Here is a 15,406-nt window from a genome sequence, read left to right on the forward strand (position 1 = left end):
ATGGGAATAATACGAGGTATGAGACCCAGGGATTTTTTAGGCTCTCCCCAGCTACAGTCCACATATTTCCTCCAGCTATGTTTGGGGGTCAAAAGACCCTTCTTTAGAACCCTAAATCCACCCAGTTTATACTTGTTCCTGGGCTTATGTCATCCTAGTCAGAACCTGGGAAGATGCCACTGTACCTGGAGGAGGCCATGAAGCTGTCACATGTAAAGTTCTGTGGATATGACCTGCTGATGCTGTCTGCTGTGAGTATCTGACGCTTCAAGTAGAATTGAAGCCCAGGCATTGTCATCTGCTTTCTTTACTAAATTATGCCAAGCCACTGGAAAAGTGACTGCACAAATTACATTTTTCATACATATCTGTTGAATGAATGAACCTCAACCAGAACCTCTCCAGATACCTGAGTGAGCCTAGGGCCCCTCCTTCAGGACCCGAGGGACCCCTGTTCTGTCTGTGTCAAGGACAAAGAGCAGTTAGAAGAATTACAAACATCCTTTACAAATGCAAAAACAGACTTGCTTTCTGTGTGCTTTTCCAAACAGAGGTATATGGGCCATTGAGACAGGATGCCCAGAACTCCATTGAAGGGAAAGAGAATAATAAATGTGAACCATAGCATGCCCAGCAGCCCCTTCACAGAGCCAGGCACTTGGGACCTGCTTGCCATGCCTTAGGCCATTTAGTTCCTTCAAGAACCCTATGAGGTTCATCTCACTACTTCACTTTCCAAAGGAGCAAACAGGCTTAGAGGACTCTGGTGACATCCTCAAGACACAGCTAGTCGGAGACAGTCACCACTGTCAGTTGGAGGTGATGGACATTTCACCTGGTAAACAGTTCCTCCATGAAGCTCCGCACAGTGATAAAATCCCAGGAGGGGCCCAGTCAGATGGCATAGGAGGAGACGGTTCTACCCAGAAATGCTGAAACCAGGGCTTTCACCAGCTTCTTCCCTGTACCTATCTGGAATGTTCGCACCCTGTAAGTCTCATTTTCATACTGGGGTGACAAGGAGAGACATGTCATTGACAACACCATGAACCACCAGAGGACTGGGATCTGGAGCTCACACAAGGAATCCCCAACCCTTCGGGGACTTGTGGATGAGGAGGACATGAGTGCCCATGGTAGAAAAGGTTCTAGACTTTCAAAGTAAAGTCTGGAGAATGGGGCCGGGCACGGTGGCTCATGCCTGTAATCCCAGCACTTTGGGAGGCTGAGGCAGGTGAATCACAAGGTCAGGAGTTCGAGAACAGCCTGGCTAATATGGTGAAACCCCGTCTGTACTAAAAATAAAAAAATTAGCTGGGCCTGGTGGCATGTGCCTGTAGTTCCAGCTACTCGGGACGCTGAGGCAGAAGAATTGCTTGAACCCGGGAGTCGGAGGTTGCAGTGAGCCGAGATCGTGTCACTGGACTCCAGCCTGGCTGACAAAGTGAGACTCTGTCTCAAAAAAAAAAAAAGAATTATGAAAACATTAGTGTCTTCAAGGCGTTGTCACGGTGTTTGTCAGCTGTGGAGCAGCGGCACCTGCTGTATTAGTTAGCCTACAAGAGCATCACTCCTGCGAGTCCTCAAAAATCATCATCATGGTAGAGATTAGGGGACGCAGGCTTTTGGGTGTCAAATGGCCATGCAGCAGCTCCTGGGTCAGAACTGAGCATCTTCCAGAGGGAGGGCTACACGAAATCCCCTCTAGGCCACCTGAAGCTCCACTTCTGATACGGAGGGAAAGGACCTGGGGAGATCTCATCCTCTCCCCATTTTAGAGACAGTGCACAGGAGAAGACCCTTGAGAAGAACGCTTAGACTTAATGTAATTGGATTTCATCCTTTAACATGAAAGGGAGTCTGGAGAAACAGCTAAGACCATTTCAGCCCTTGGCAGGGGGAAAATGCCAGAAGACTCCAGGGTGGGAGAAAGCCCATCACAAGGCCCAGGATCTGAGAGGAGACTTGCTTCTTCCAGGTCCCATCTCCTATGCTCCCTCCTTCCGTAAGACCTACTGAAATGCCCCACTGGGCTTCTGACCACTCACCAACCCCCTGTTCTTACCTGTCCTTACCAACTTCTTACCTGTTCCAAATTATGCAAAAAGAGTGCCCCTTCATCACCCTGGGAAGACCTGGAGGCAACTCAGGCCCTAGGTTTGAGGAGACAGTGCTGGGCCAAACCTCCTTGACCTTACCAGTTCTGTGACCCTAGAGAAATTTTTGGTGTTTTGGGGCCTCCCCAGCCCTGCAACATGCACAATGGGGTTATGCTAGCATCTCCTTCCTACTGAACTCATCAGGTGTGTTTGAGATAAATCTTATAAAACTCATTTTTTGGTGTCCCCTGTAGATATTGGACACACTTAGAGACGGAAGAATTTCAAGGAGTGAGGGGTGAGAGGTAGCACAGAATACAACTCCAGCAGGCCTAGGGTCCACAGTGTGATCTCAGGAAAGGCACTTTTGCTCTGGGCCTCGTTTTCCACGCTGCACCAGTAGAGGTTGAGATTAAAGGAAATTCAGCCATCATCATCCTCTGACACTGCACTTTCCAGTGCCTTCTGATTCTATTTAAAACCAGACCCTGTGCCTCATCTCAGCCTACGGTGGGCAGCATCCACAAAGGCTCACAGCACTGAGGGGTTAGTGACTCCCTTCTGAATAGAATACAACACAGATGATGGGATAGCACTTCTGTGCTGGTTCAGGCTGTTAGAGCAAAGAGCCATAGCCTGGGGAGCTCACCAAAGACAGAATTGTATTTCCCCCAGTTCTGGAGGCTGGAAGTTGGATATCAGGTTGCCAGCCTGGTCGGGCCCTGGTGAGGACTGTCTTCTGAGTGGCAGATTGCAGACTTCAGGTTGTGTCTTCGCCTGGCAGAGAGAGGGGAAGAGAGTTCTCTGGGGTTCCTTTTAATAAACCAGCAATCCCAATCATGTGGGCTCCACCCTCAGGACCTCATTACCTCCCACCTCCTGATACCATGAGATTGAGGGTTAGAATTTCAACATATAAACATAGGATCAGGCATGGTGGCTCAAGCCTAGAATCTCAGCACTTTGGGAGGCCGAGGTGAGAGGATTGCCTGAACCCAGGAGTTTGAGAGCAGCATGGGCAAAATAGGGAGCCCCTGTCCCTACAAATTTTTAAAAAATATATTAGCTGAAAATGGTGGCACATTTCTGTGGTCCCAGCTACTTGGGAGGCTAGGACAGAGGAACCACTTGAGCCTGGGAAGTGGGTGCTGCAGTAAGCCATGATGGCACCGCTGCATTCCAGGCTGGGTGTCAAAGCAATACTCTGTCTCTAGACAAGTAAATACATTTGGAGTGGGGAGCCTTCGGCTCACCATTCCTTGCCTAGGCCTCCTCATCTTTCCAGCCTCTGGTAACCACTATTGAACTTTCTGCTTCTAGGAGATAAATTTTTTGGATTCTGCATGCCTGAGATTATGCAGTGTAGATCTTTCTCCAACCAGGGTCATTTCATAGTTTACCTAATGTCCTCCAGCTTTCTCCACCGGGCTACAGAGATGATAGGATTTCCTGGAGTGTTATGGCTGAAGAGTATTTCTATATATATATATATACACACACATACATACATACACACACACACACACACACACACACACACACACAGGGCATTTTCTTTATCCCTTCGCCTGTGGGTAGACGAATAGGTTTATTCTGTACCTTGGCTGTCGTGACTAGTGTTTCAGTCACCATGGGAAGGCAGATATCTCTTTTGAACATGAGGATTTCACTTGCTTTAAAGGTATACCCAGTGGTGGGACTGCTAGCTGAAATGGTAGTTTTGAGAAACCTTCAACTGTTTTTCACAGTGTTTAGAGTGATTTAATTCCTACCCATAGTGTATGAGAGTTTTCCTTTCTGCACGTCCGCCCTGGCCATCCCCTTCAAAAATTATTGCTTTTGTTTTGGTAATATGCTTTTTTTTTTTTTTTTTTTTTTTGAGATGGAGTCTTGCCCTGTCACCCAGGCTGGTGGAGTGCAATGGCACGATCTTGGCTCACTGCAACCTCCACCTCCTGGGTTCAAGCGATTCTCCTGCCTCAGCCTCTTGAGTAGCTGGGATTATAGGCACGTGGCCCCACATCTGGCTAATTTTTTGTATCTTTAGTAGAGACGGGTTTTCACCATGTTGGACAGGCTGGTCTCGAACTCCTGACTTCGTGATCCACCTGCCTTGGCCTCCCAAAATGCTGGGGTTACAGTCATGAGCCACCACACCTGGCCTGGTAATGGGTATTTTTAGTGAAATAAAATAGTAACTGAGTATGATTTTGATTTATGTTTTTGTGAGAATTAGTGATTGTGAGAAACTTTTCATTTGTGTCAATTTCATGTCTTCTTTTCAGACAGGGTCTATTCAGGTCTTTTAGGATTGGGTATTTGAGGTTGCAGGGGTTTTTCGTTTTGTTGCTGTTGCTGTCTATTTCACCTTAGTAGTGTCAGTTTGTTGTACGTGTTAGATGAGAATCCATTTCAGAGATAGAATTTTCTTCCAAAATTCTCTCTCAGTTTTTAGGGTGCTTAACTCTTGGTTCATTGTTTCCTCTACTCTAGAAATTCCAAAGTTTTACCTAGTCCCACATGTTTATATTTGCATACATTCGTGGTAATTTTCTATGCACCCATTTCCAATCCCATATCATCGCCCCTTCTTCCCCCAAGCTCTAGTAACCACTGTTGCACTCTCTAGGTCTTTGAAATAAAGTTTTTTTTTTTTTTTAGATTCTGTATGAGTGAGATAATGAGATAATACAAGGTTTGTCTTTCTGTGCCCGGCTCATTTCATTTACCGTCACATCCTCCAGGTACAACCACAGGGCTCCCCATGAGGTGATGTCATTGAATTTTCCTGGCTGAAGAGTCGTCCATTGTGTACACATGGGAGTTTATTTTTTCATCTGCATATGGACGGTAGGTGGATTCATTTCCCTGACTCCCGTGAATAGTGCTGCAGTCCACACCAAAAGGCATCACCTCTCTCTTCCATGTGCCAATTTCATGTGTGTTGAACGTATTCCTAGCAGTACAGTTGCTAGTGGAAATGGTCGTTGTAGTTTTAACGTTTGGAGGAAGCCTCACGTTGTTTCTGTAGTATAGGTACTAGTTTACTTCCCCAACAAGTGTGGAGAAGAATTCCCCCTCTCTAAAAATCCACACCGGCCAGGCATGGTGGCTCACGCCTGTAATCCCAGCACTTTGGGAGGCTGAGATGGGTGGATCACCTGAGGTCAGGGGTTCAAGACCAGCCTGACCGACATGGGGAAACAATGTCTCTACTAAAAATACAAAAAAAAAAAAAAAAAAAAAAAAAAAAATTTAGCCAGGCGTGGTGGGCATCTGTAATCCCAGCTACTCAGGAGTCTGAGGCAAGCGAATCGCTGGAACCCAGGAGGTGGAGGTTGCAGTGAGCCGAGATCGTGCCATTGCACTCTAGCCTGGGCAACAAGAGCAAAACTCCATCAAAAAAAAAAAAAAAAAGGCCGGGCGCGGTGGCTCACGCCTGTAATCCCAGCACTTTGGGAGGCCGAGACGGGCGGATCACGAGGTCAGGAGATCGAGACCATCCTGGCTAACACAGTGAAACCCCGTCTCTAGTAAAAAAAATACAAAAAACTAGCCGGGCGAGGTGGCGGGCGCCTGTAGTCCCAGCTACTCGGGAGGCTGAGGCGGGAGAATGGCGTAAACCCGGGAGGCGGAGCTTGCAGTGAGCTGAGATCCGGCCACTGCACTCCAGCCTGGGCGACGGAGCGAGACTCCGTCTCAAAAAAAAAAAAAAAAAAAAAAGAAAGAAAGGAGAGGAAAGGAGAAAGCAAAGGAGAAAGGAAAGGAAAGGGGAAAGGGGGAGGATATCCACACCAGCATTTGTCTTTCTTTTCATGTTTTTCTTTTAATCTTTTTTCGTAGCATTCAATTCAACTAAAGAGAGATGATATCTGATTGTGGTTTTGATCTACATTTTTCTCATGATTACCGATGCTTGCCAAGTTACTGTGTACTTGTTTTCAATTTTATGTCGAAGACTAGGCGAAGGGACCTGAAGACATGAGATTGAGAAGCAAAGATTCTCTGCATCACTGATCTTCACAATAATGTGGATCAAGACCACACTCAGATGCTGCCTCACTACAGTTAGAACAGATATTACCGAAATTGTATGGCAATTTCACTGCCATTGTGTACATGCATATAATGGGAGGGTTGGAGGGATGTTTTGATCTATATATATGTAGCATGAGGATGAAATTACAGTATTTGGCATCTCTGTGACCTTCTATAATTATTTCTCTGTGAAGAGAACATTCAGAATCCTATTTTCTAGCTCATTTTTTTCTAATGCAAAACATTTTAATAGGTTTTCAAATATACAGTTTTTAGAATTATGTAACTATCACTTATAAAAATTGGTATATCACATTAGATGATTCTATAAAATCATCTAATATATAAAATAAATATATAAATATGTATTGTATATATAATGAATAAAATAAAAACACAAATCACACATTGACAATAACCCCTGCAGTCCAAGCATACCCCCACAATAGTACAAATTACACTTAAAAAAAAAACTCTAAAGACATTTATACATTTAAACCAAAGTAACTGTGACCAGACTAAATACATTCATTCATCAAGTACAATAAATTTAGCATTGCTGTTTATAGTCACTAATAACACAATTTTAGGTGCGATTTCACATGCTTTCATAAATCTTCCAATACAGTTCCCATAGTAAAGTGTCTTTGTGCATACCATTTTAATTTATATGCAGGTGCATCATACATCATACTTAAAACTATTTCACATCACAAACTGTTAATATACATTTTAAGTGGACAGCAGGTAAAAAATTTCAGCCTCAATGATGATGAAATTTAAAATTAAAGTCTTGAAAGCCTATAGTGATTTGTTTACTTGCATAAATACTATTTTCACTTAGTACAGACTATTAAAATAAGCAGAGAATTTAAGTATTAACTCAAAAAAAGATAGAGGCTCCAAAGCTTCCTAAGAAATTAATGTGTTTTCAAAGTAATAGTATACTGAGTCTGTAAGTCAAAAGGAATTTCGTATTTATTCCCAAATTTAAAATACCAGTGATGTGAAGAGAAGATTGAGGCCTAAAATTGTTGTACCAAATTGTAAAATAAAGTAAAGAGTATGCAGCTCATTTGCTTGGGAATATGTAATGGAATATTTTTCACATTAATGTTATGTTAAACACTAAATGGACAGTCTAAATAAATGTACCTTTGCCAGCAAGGAAAGTGAAAAATTAAGGCTTTTTTATGCTATCTGTAGCTACTACCCAAACTTAAATAGAGGTTACAATACTGCAAAATATTACTTCTAACTTCTTTAATATATTGTTAGATGCTTCATTTCAACCCCATACTTATTATCTTATTTAGATGCATATTTTTCTATATCTCTAATTTAATTAAGTCCCCAATCCTGCCCCATCTAAACAGAATGCTGAAATGGTTAGGGCCTTATCTGTTTGATTTACGGTTGTAATACTGGGGGCTAAGAATGCTTAACACATGCTATAAATCCAAGAAATATTTATGAATGAACTAAGAAGCCTGGCCTCCAAAGGCAACCCTACTTGTTTTTCCGAAGCAATAACAGATAATTGTTACCTCTTTAGATAACCAGATTGACAATTATTAAAAAGGAATCAATGTTTCCTAGGCTATGAAAACGTCAAAAACATGTAATAGGAAAACTGAGGGTACAAACGTATCAAATCAAGACTAAAGGCACTGGAGAAAGAAGGTAAGCATTGTAAACAATTTTTAAAACAAATCAAGTTTTAAAGTATAAAATGCCAAACTACTAAGAGAAAATGTACTAAAATGATGACGATGCTTTACCATAGTGGACACAATTCCTGTAATATCACAAACAGAATTCTTTTGTTATTCTGTCATTTTCTTTCATCCTGCATCTTCTATAATATTCCAAACCCTAGAAACAAATATATTTTCAATTGCATGAAACAAAAAATTCCAACTGAAATATCTGTGGAAATTCCTTTTTCTTAAACGATGTTATAAATTTGATACATAGACTTGATAGACATAAGAACGTCATTTTGGAAATCATAAAATACTAAATTATGCTCAATCAAAATACAGACAAAGGTTCTTACTCAGTTGAACACAGTTTAGTGCCCCATAAGAGCAAATTGTAGTGTAAAGATGAAAAGTAAGTACAATCTTTCTAGACACACAAAACAAAGAATAATGAATACTGAATTGAAAATTACAAGCTCCACATTACAGTCATTTAATATACACCTTTCATAACTGTTTCTTGAAAAACTATTTAGATAAAATATATTTTTAATTTTTTTGTTATACTTTAAGTTCTAGGGTTTCTAGGGTACACGTGCACAACGTGCAGGTTTGTTACATATGTATACATGTGCCATGTTGGTGTGCTATTTAGATAAAATATTTAGCATTTATCATTGATTTTAATTTATTTGAATCTATGCAATGTCCACCCATATTAAAATATCAATTCATGTAAATACTTTATTATAAAACTATTATGCAATTTAAATTTTTATTAGAGAAAGGTATTATTCACATATACAATTTCTTAAACTCCTTTTTAAATGAGTATATTCCATAAGAAATACACTAAAATCATTACTTATGTTTCATAGGGGAAAATATGAGAATCCTATTAACCCAACTATATCCGTATTATGCTTATTTTTAAAGCATTTACATGTTCAAATACACATGGTGAATAGTGATCATTCATCCCCCACAGTGGTAAATTTCAGCATAATATTAAGTGACTGAGAGAGACTGAAATAGTCACATGTAGATTAGAATAAACAGATACTTATTCTGTTATACCTAAGCTTACTTATAAAGCAACATAAAATGAGCATTGGATAACAATGATAACAAATGTAAACAAACAGAATTAAATGTTAATCCCTTCCCTGAAAAACAACAGATAAAAGGGCTTCTTGCTTTATTAAAAATAAACCATGATCTATTGTATCAAAAAGGTAAGACACTGATTTTACAAAATTATACTTCCAAATACAGATAAAAAAATCTTGAACAGTTACTCAGATTTTATTGAGCTAAAATGTGTAAAAAAATCTGATAATACTTTTTATTAAATTCATTGTACATAGACTGATATCATCCCATACAAAAAAAGCCTCAGTATCTTCTTAAGATTAAAAATAGTGTTTAATTTTCTGAGCTTAAGATTTATTGAATCACTATACAAAAAATAACAAAGTCCATATTGTAAAAGAAAAAAAAAAAACTAAAAATTTCCTGATGATTAATTATGACCCGAAATTCATTCCCATTAAAACATAAGACTATAGCCAATATCCATTTGAAAAGTGAAGAAAAATTGGAAGTACCTATGAAAAATAACCAATTCTAAATAAAAAATTAAAATCAAATTTTACTGTTACAAAATATACATGATCTTTTAAGTTATTCAGGTTTAATAGTTTACTAAGCATAGAATTCATAGAGCATTTATTTGGTACTTCTGTTTGAACTCGGGTATTTGCAAAGTTACCTTGGGAAGGTAAGAGAAACATAAAATTGTGATGCTTTTCTCTACACCTCAACAAAGGTGCTTGGATTTAAAAATACAATTTGCAGCCGGGTGTGGTAGCTCACGCCTGTAATCCCAGCACTTTGGGAGGCTGAGGCGGGCGGATCACGAGGTCAGGAAATCGAGACCATCCTGACTAATACAGTGAAACCCCGTCTCTACTAAAAATACAAAAAATTAGCCAGGCGTGGTGGCGGGCACCTGTAGTCCCAGCTACTCGGGAGGCTGAGGCAGGAGAATGGCGTGAACCCAGGAAGCGGAGCTTGCAGTGAGCCAAGATCGCACCACTGCACTCCAGCCTGAGCGACAGAGCGAGACTCTGTAGCAAAAAGACAAAAAAAAAAAAAAAAAAAAAATTGTAACTCTAGAAGAAAAAGAGAAGAAACAATTTGAAATGGGGCAAAACTGCTAACTACTTAGAAATGTTATTTGTGAATCAAAGTGCAAGTGATGCATTAACATCAAATGTATTTGAAGACTCAAAGTTTTAAATGTTTTCAATGACACATAACTAGCTGATTTTTTTAAGGTGGTGGATGTGAAACAAAGATAATACAAATCTGATTTTTCCAGGAGCTGTAGCACTGCCCCTGCCCCCATGAAATTAAATTATAATTTCACTGTTGAACATGATATAAAATTGTTTTGAGTGAGAGTGAAATAGAAGCAGGAATTTAGATACACACCAAATGCCATATGATGAACTAATTTAAACATAGTATTTTTGGTAACAACCTAACTAGATATTGTCTTTCATAGCTTACCATAATTCTGAGAAATGACTTTTAACAACATACATTTACACTACCACTTAACTAAACAGGAACATACAAATACATAAATTTTTAAAGAAAAAAATTCAAGTTATTTAGAGGAGAAATAAAACTTCAATTATTTACTTTTTTGAAGTTGCATTTAGATAAAAAGGTATATGGTTTATGCTACTTTTCACAATGTAATAAATTTATATTCCAATTTTCTCATAAATGAAAGACTGTAAAGAAAAATATTTTGTTTGTTGAAAATAACATCTGTCTTCTCCTAACCCCGGTAAGAACAGTTAGTGTGCCTTTAATTTCAAGACTTTTGTTTTTGTTGTCATCCATGTCAATTGTCTTTTTCATGAAGTATAATATTTTAAGAAAGAGAGAGATGTAAAAATCAAAGAGAAAACATGCCTTTGGAATGCAACAATTTTAAATCATTTCACTGAGAAGCACCCTTTGATATGCTGGTCTGAACTTTTAATATAAAACCTGAACAGTACTTATTTCTGAAGTAGAATTTTCTCCAGTTTTAATAACTTCATACATAGCAACACTAAGGACATCTACCTGTGCTTTCGAGATTTTGGGAGGTGTTCTAATAATGTAATAGTTTAGATATGGCTTGTTGTCAAGGTTGGGTGGACAGAGATCTCATGAACTGGCTACAGAAAGCTAACTAAACTCTTCATGACTGATTAATGGTTTGCATTTTGCTTGAGCCAAAAAGATGTTTAAGCCATGTACCACCACATTCCCTGCTTAACGTTCCTAAGTTTCTTTACTCTTCATAGTTTTCTAATGAACAAACCATTAGTTTTCCTGAGTAAGATTATGAAAAAGTTAACCTTTCTTCCGAAAGTATAAAGACAAATAAAATGTCAACTCACAATACAGATTTTTTATGTAGCATTACAGGCGCAGAGATATTGGCTGCTGCTCTTCATTATGATTGACCTACCCCTTAAAAAGACTGCAACAAATGATTCAATTGTCTAAAATACTTCAAAGTACAGAAACTAAATGCTTTAGCCCATAAACATATCCCTCATCTACTGTGTTGCTAGGGAACACTTGAGCAAAATCTGTCATTCCCACTTACACTTCAGCAATCTCTTGGCAACCAGTGGGAAGATGGTAGAAAACTTTTTCCAGATGGGAAAGTACATTTCCATTTAAGTGTTCCTGTGACATGCTTTCCATGCATTGTCTTGCTTCAGATTTTCAACTTTCAATGAAGTCTGACTGTGATGCTTTTTTGTATACATTTCCCTGTGACGGGCATCCATCTTTGACAAGCTTTTGCCTCCTGAAGCCTCTCTTTTTCCCTTCACTGTGGAACTTAACACATGAAAGTTATTGTACTCTAGTACTTCTGTGTCTGGCAGTTATCCTTTGGACAAAACCTTTTCTGCCAAAGTTCTGTCATTCAATTTTGGAGTGGTTGACTGAGATGAACCTTCATAAACGGTAATGAACTTGCACAAACATTAAGCTGCTTCTGGGCCGGGCTTGGTGGCTCATGCCTGTAATCCCAGCACTTTGGGAGGCCGAGGGAAGTGGATCACGAGGTCAAGCTTTGGAGACCAGCCTGGCCAACATAGTGAAATCCCGTCTCTACTAAAAATACAAAAAATTAGCTGGGCATGGTGGCAGGAGCCTGTAATCCTAGCTACTTTGGAGGCTGAGGCAGGAGAATCACTTGAACCTGGGAGGCAGAGGTTGCAGTGAGCCTAGATCGCGCCACTGCACTCCAGCCTGAACGATAGTGCCAGAGTCCGTCTCAAAAAAAAAAAAAGAAAGAAAAAAGTTAAGCTGCTTCTAGTTTTCAAACCACTGCAGTTTTCTCAAGCTTCTGAATGCTAGCAGCAACAAACAGCATCTTTTCTTAAGCAGTACCCATTATGAAAAAATCTGGAGACTCCATCCTTTATAGTTTCTTTTGTTAAGCTTCTTCCTTAATTCTAGTTTTGTGTCTCATAGCTATGGGAGCGAACATGATAAACCCTCATGCCAAGGACCAGGAACCCAATCTCTTCCATTAATGGGTACTTGCTGACCTGTTGCTGAATGTTCTCAGATGAGGCAAAAGGATTATAGCTTTTTTGCCGTTATCTTTACATCCATTATACAGGGCTTATTAAATGTATGGGTCGCATCTTCCAGTTTTAGGTATAAATCGTTTGGTGCAGTGGGAGGTGACTGGATACCATAATATTTTGGCAAATATTTTCGTAGCTGTAGAAGAACAACATCAGTACAGTCAGCAGCATAAACCATATTATAGAATTCCAGCGCTCTTGGGCCCCTTGGAGGTGGCTGTAACTGTTTCACAACCGTGCCATCTGGATGTTGCAGTATACCCACTTTGTCCACGCAGCCGTTTAGGAAACGGAGTCGGCCGTCCGCCGGCCGCAGGGTGCCTTCAGGGGTGGCCTCGATCGCCGGTGGGGTAAGCATTTCTGGGGAACCCGGGGCCTCGACCCGGAGGTGGGGTTGGCGGCTCTGTTGCCATAACGGAGAGCAGAAGCGGTAGCGGCAACGAGAGCAGGAAAAAAAATAGGGTGATGGAGGGGGCGCCGGAGAACCCCGGGGCCGCTCAGGCGCCAGGAGACCCGGGGGTTGCCGCGGCTGGTGCCCACTGAGGCCCGGGGAGGGGGCCCCTGGCGCCGCGGGGGCGCGGGCGCTCCTCTGCCCAACTCTCGGGGGAGCGCGGCTCTCGGCTCCTGCTCCTCTGCCGCCGGCCCCGGCGCTGCCCAGTAGACAGCTGGACTTGGTGGCGGGCGCCTGTAGTCCCAGCTACTCGGGAGGCTGAGGCAGGAGAATGGCGTGAACCTGGGAGGCAGAGCTTGAAGTGAGCTGAGATTGCACCACTGTACTCCAGCCTGGGCCGCAGAGCCAGACTCCGTCTCAAAAAAAGAAAAGAAAAGAAATTATCAAGTTTTACCTGGTCCCATGTGCTTATATTTGCATATGGTAGTGGTGATTTTTGTGCTCCCATATCCTCCCTGGCCATCCCTCTTCTTCCTTCACAAGGTCTGGTAATGACTATTGCACTCTCTAAGGCTTAGAGATAATGTTTTTTAGATTCTGAATGAGTGAGATGACTCAAAAGTTTGTCTTTCTCTGTCTTCCTCTGCCTGGCTCATCTCATTTACCATCGTGTCCTCCGGGTGCAACCGTGTGGCTCCACGTGGCATGATTTCCTTATACTTTTCTGGTTGAAAAGCATTCTGGTGTCTACGCATAGGACAGCTTCTTTATTCCTTATCTGTAATGGACACGTAGGTTGATTCCTTATCGTGGCTCTTGTGAATAGTGCTGGAATTCATACAGGAAAGCAGATCTCTCTTCTGTGTCCTGATTTCAGTTGCTTTGAGTGTATACCTAGTAGGAGAGTTGCTGGTTGAAACAGTAGTTGTAGTCCGAAGGTTTGGAGGAAGGTCCAAGTTGTTTCTGTAATGTGTATACCGATTTACCTTCCCACCAACTGTGGAGAGGAATCTCTGGAAACTCACACCAGTAATTGCCTTTCTTTTACTATTTTTCATCTTTTTGGGGGTAACATTCATTGCAACCAGTGTAAGGTGCTGTGAGTGTGGTTTTCATTTTCTTTTTTTCATGATTAGTGATGTTTACTGAGTTACTGTGAACTTGTTTCACTTTGATGTGTAAGACTGGGTGAAGGACCTGAAGACATGAGGTTGATAAAAGAGAAGGTAAAAGCGAAGATTCTCAACATCACAAATCCTTACAAAAACATACATCAAAACCATACTCTGATACTGTCTCGCTCCAGATAGAATGAATAGTACCAATATTTGATGACAATTTCATTGTTATAGAATTTGATGTTATAGTCTATAACAATGAAAAATATATATATAATGAAATATATAAATGAATGAATATATAATTAAATATATAAAATGAAATATATATATATATATATATTTTGAGATGGAGTCTTGCTCTGTTGCCCAGGCTGGAGTGCAGTGGCACAATCTCAGCTCACTGCAAGCTCCGACTCCCGGGTTCATGCCATTCTCCTGCCTCAGCCTTCCGAGTAGCTGGGACTACAGGTGCCCACCACCACGCCCAGCTAATTTTTTGCGTATTTTAGTAGAGACGGGGTTTCACTGTGTTAGCCAGGATGGTCTCAATCTCCTGACCGTGATCCGCCTGCCTCAGCCTCCCAAAGTGCTGGGATTACAGGCGTGAGCCACCGCCTCCTGACATTTTGATATATTTTTATGTAGCCTCATGATCAAATCATCATATCTGGCATCTCTGTGACCTCCCACAGTTATTATTTCTCTGTGGAGAGAACATTCTGAGCCATTCTTTCCAGCTTATTTTGAAAAATTTGCTTTGATACTGTGATCTGAGTCACCTTGCTGTGGTATAGAATGCCAGAATGGATTCCTCTCATCTGAGCGTCACTTTGTACCCATTACCAATCTCTGCCCAGGCCCCCTCCTCCTCCCAACCTCTGGTAACCACTATTGGATGTTCTACTTCTAGGAGTCAATGTTTTTTGGATTCCAGGTTCCTGAGGTCATGCAGTGTGTGTCTCTCTCTACCAGGCTCATTTCATTTCACCTATTGTCCACCAGGTGTCTCCACATGTCTGCAGATGATACGATGTCTGGAAGTGTTAGAGCTGAAAAGTATTTCATCGTGTACATGTACTGCAGGTCCTTTATCCCTTCATCTGTGGATGGACAGGTAGGTTGATTCCGTATCTTGGCTATTGTGACTAGTGCTTCAGGAAACGTGGGAAGGCAGATAACTCTTAGACACCGGGATTTCATTTCCTCTAAATGTGTACTCTGTGGCGGGATTGCTAGCTGGAGTGGTAGTTATACTTTTAATATATTCAGGAACCTACAAGTACTTTTTATAGTGTGTATTCTTTTTTTTTTTTTTTTTTTTTTTTTTTTTTTGAGACGGAGTCTCGCTCCGTCGCCCAGGCTGGAGTGCAGTGGCCGG

General features: G+C 41.0%; 1 long non-coding RNA gene and 1 pseudogene across 1 annotated transcript; one reads left to right on the forward strand and one right to left on the reverse strand.

The window, feature by feature from the left end:
* Nucleotides 1-157: 157 nt before the first annotated feature.
* LOC144331782 (uncharacterized) lies at nucleotides 158-15,158 on the forward strand. Its single transcript, XR_013399205.1, has 4 exons — nucleotides 158-251; nucleotides 4,844-4,949; nucleotides 7,737-7,820; nucleotides 15,031-15,158. It is a non-coding gene; the product is annotated as an uncharacterized LOC144331782 (long non-coding RNA).
* On the reverse strand, nucleotides 11,402-12,929 carry LOC100429739 (inositol polyphosphate multikinase-like; annotated as a pseudogene).
* Nucleotides 15,159-15,406: the final 248 nt, after the last annotated feature.

Source organism: Macaca mulatta, chromosome 10 (assembly GCF_049350105.2).
Source record: "Macaca mulatta isolate MMU2019108-1 chromosome 10, T2T-MMU8v2.0, whole genome shotgun sequence".
In the NCBI taxonomy this organism is placed as follows: Eukaryota; Metazoa; Chordata; class Mammalia; order Primates; family Cercopithecidae; genus Macaca; species Macaca mulatta.